The sequence below is a fragment of the Carlito syrichta genome, unplaced genomic scaffold (genome assembly GCF_000164805.1).
Source record: "Carlito syrichta isolate Samal-C Ts95f unplaced genomic scaffold, Tarsius_syrichta-2.0.1 Scaffold314741, whole genome shotgun sequence".
NCBI classification, from domain to species: domain Eukaryota; kingdom Metazoa; phylum Chordata; class Mammalia; order Primates; family Tarsiidae; genus Carlito; species Carlito syrichta.
In genome coordinates this window covers 739,738-743,253 of record NW_007258837.1, presented here as the reverse complement: position 1 = coordinate 743,253, position 3,516 = coordinate 739,738, and positions in this window count along the sequence as shown.

Sequence of the window (3,516 nt, the reverse complement as noted above, 5' to 3'; positions counted from 1 at the left end):
AAACACCACCATGTGATCTCTCCGTTTCAGTTTCAGCCTCCTAAACGGATGGAGCTACCTCTAGCCATGTGTGGAAAGGTTTCATTTTCCACTCTGCTGTCTCCTTGACCTTTCTTGTGTTAGGCTGTCCCTGCAGATGGAGAATCAGATTGACACCAGAGAGCTTCAATCGCTCCTAAGTGTAATACCAGAGACCTCAGTTCAAGGATGGTGGCTCCCTGGAAGAATCTGCCCTTCTTCCAGGCATGAGAATTAGGATCCCAGGGAAGGGAGACACGGACTGGCATACTGCTTCTCAGCTCAGCATTCAACCTTGACCTAAATCCAATTCCTGCCGAATTGCATGGCACCGTAAACACAAAATTGGGCAATGTTGATACATTTTCTGTTTTGCAGGATACACAGTTTGTTGACTTTATGACTTCATTATTTATTTAAATTTGGTTCTGAGGCCTCTGTGGTCTGTCTTAGCAGACCGTTTCCAATTTTGAATTCGAATCTGGGTTTCCGTCTGTTCACACGACTTTAGTTATATCCAGTGTATCAAAGGACCATTTGATAATTTCAGCAAAAATATTTCATGCGGTATAAATATATATTTGGTTGTCTTGAATAATCTGAACACGTTCCAGTTCTGGCAACTGTCGGTAAACACAGATATATGTTGCTTTCATTTTAAAGGCCAGACCTGGAAGGTTCTACTTGCCAGAATAAGGCAGGAAGCTCCACAACTAGGATTTTGTTAGTTGTTCAGTCAACTTCTATTTGCCCACGCCAATGATAATGACATTATAGGCTCTTGAGGAGATGGAAGAAAAATATGTACTCTGACCTTGAAATATATCAATTTATGGAAATAATCTGAGCCATAGGAATATTCCCTCATTCACGGTTCAGACACATAAGTGAGAACAACTGGGCTCCCTCAACATGACAAAAGTTACTGGTTGGAACCTGATGAGTGTTGAGATTGAGGGAGTTTTTATGGGGCTATAATTGGTGGTGAGGAAAATCTTATAAATGGACGAAGCAAGAATGCTCACATAAAATTCCAGCTGGCAGGCCAGGCTCAGTGGCTCAGTCTGTGATCCCAGCACTTTGGGAGGCTGAGGCAAGTGGATTGCCTGAGCCCATGGGTTCGAGACCCCATGGGCTCGGGCAACTTGGCGAGACCTCGTCTCTACAGTGAATCAAAAATGAGCCGGGCGTGGTGGTGCACGCCTATAGTTCCGGCTACTTGGAAGGCTGAGGCAGAAGGATCCCCGGAGCCCAGAAGGTCGAGGCTGCGGTGACCGGGAACGTGCCACCCCACTCCAGTCTGGGCAACAGAGTGAGACTCCAACTCAAAAAAAAAAAAAAAAAAAATTCCAACTGGCCTCTCTGCCCTTATTTCTGATCTGCTTATCTGCAGGCTGTGTTCAAGATTTCCAGAGTCAAAAACAATAAGGAAGCCACCAGGAACCAGATTTAGCTTACAAGGCCCAGAGATCTGGATGTAAGGGAAAATCAAGGTTAAACACTGACCATGGCCTCTGAGACTCCTGTCAAGGAAGGGAACATCTTGTCCAACATCAAACTACAAATAACATTAAGTTTAGCAGAGCCTTCAGGAAGGAAATGAATCACAGGAACCCAAATAAATACAGGAAGGTTGGAGGAGAAGGGTGACCTAATTCTTTTGCATGAGATGACTAGCCAGTCCCCTAAAACATCAAGGGGAGATCCCTCTTCTGTTTGTCTCTTGCTTTTCCCCATAACTACCTCCAAGAGTCACTGTCTAAGCTCAACAATTAGAGTCCTTTAAGCACAAAGTCTTTGATTCATTATAGTCTCAAGATACTCTTGTCTACCCGTGTGGTACAATGTTATAGAAAGACCACCACATGGAGTCAAACTGATTGTCAGTTTCGTTCCAGGCTTTGACATTTATTATTTTTGCCTACCAGGGAAGTTTAGTCACACCTCTATAAGTTTCTTCATTGATTAGAGCAGTGGTCCCCAGCCTTTTTGGCATCAGGGACTGATTTTTTGTTTGTTTTTTTGTTTTTTTTGAGTTGGAGTTCCACTCCATCGCCCAGACTGGAGTACAGTGGCACGCTCCTGGCCACCGCAGCCTCGACCTGCTGGACTCCGGCGATCCTTCCGCCTCAGCCTTCCAAGGAGCTGGAACTACAGGTGCGCGCTACCACACCCAGCTAATTTTTTATTTGTTGTAGAGATGAGGTCTTGCCAAGTTGGCCAGGCGGGTCTCGAACTCGCGGGCTCAGCCAATCCACTCGCCTCAGTCTCCCAAAGTGCTGGGATTACAGACTGAGACACCGAGCTCGGCCAGGGACTGGTTCTGTGAAAGAATTTTTCCATGGACTGGGGAGCAAAGTTTGGGGATGATTCAAGTGTATTACACTTACTGTGTACTTTATTTCTATTATTATTACATTGCAATATATAGTGAAATGATTATTAGCATGAAATTATTATTTTGATATGAGTCTGCAAGCCATCGGTTTGTTATGGTCTCTGTGCAGTCAAACCTCACTGCTAAGGTCAATCTGTATTTGCAGCCGCTCCCCGGGGTTAGCATCACTGCCTCAGCTCAGGTCATCGGGCATTAGATTTTCCTAAGGAGCACACAACCTAGATCCCTCGCGTGTGCAGTTTGCAATAGGGCTCCCGCTTTTATGAGAATCTAATACCGCTGCAGATCTGACTGCAGACGGACCTCAGGTGGTAATGCCAGAGATTGGGGAGCGGCTGTAAACACAGAAGCAGCTTCCCTCACTTTCCTGCCACTCATTTCCTGCTGTGTGACCCCGTTCCTAACAGGTCACAGACGGGTAGCAGCCTGTGGCCCAGACTAGGGGCCTTGTATTAGAGGATTTAAGAGCTAATATACATGTCTACAGTGCCTCGCACATGGAAGTCATTAGTACAGGGTAGCTGTGTTTATTAGTAACCCAACACCAAAATCTGTATTAGTTTCCTGTGACTACCTTAGCAAATGAGTACAAACTAGGTAGCTTGAAACAACAGCAATTTAATTTCTTATAATTCTGGAGGCCACAAGTCCAGAGTCAAGTGTGGGTAAGGTTTGCTTGGGAGCATCTGTCCCATGCCTCTCTCTTGGCTTCTAGAGCTGCTGATAATCCTTGGTGCCTTGACTCGCTTTGTTTTTGTTGTTTTGGAGTTGCATTCTTACTCTGTCACCCAGACTGGAGTCCAGTGGCACACTCATGGCCACCATGACCTCGACCTGCTGGGCTCAGGTGATCATTCTGATTCAGCCTTCCAAGTAGCTGGAACCACAGGTGTATGACACCACACCCAGCTAATTTTTTGGTTTATTGTAGAGAAGAGGTTCCGCCATGTTGCCCAGGCTGGTTTCAAACACCTGAACTCAGGCAATCCTCTCGCCTCTGCCTCCCAAAGTGCCAGGATTTACAGGTGTGAGCCACCATGCCCGGACGGTATTCCTCAACGTGTGAACACATTGCTCCGACATCTGCCTCCATGTTTGTC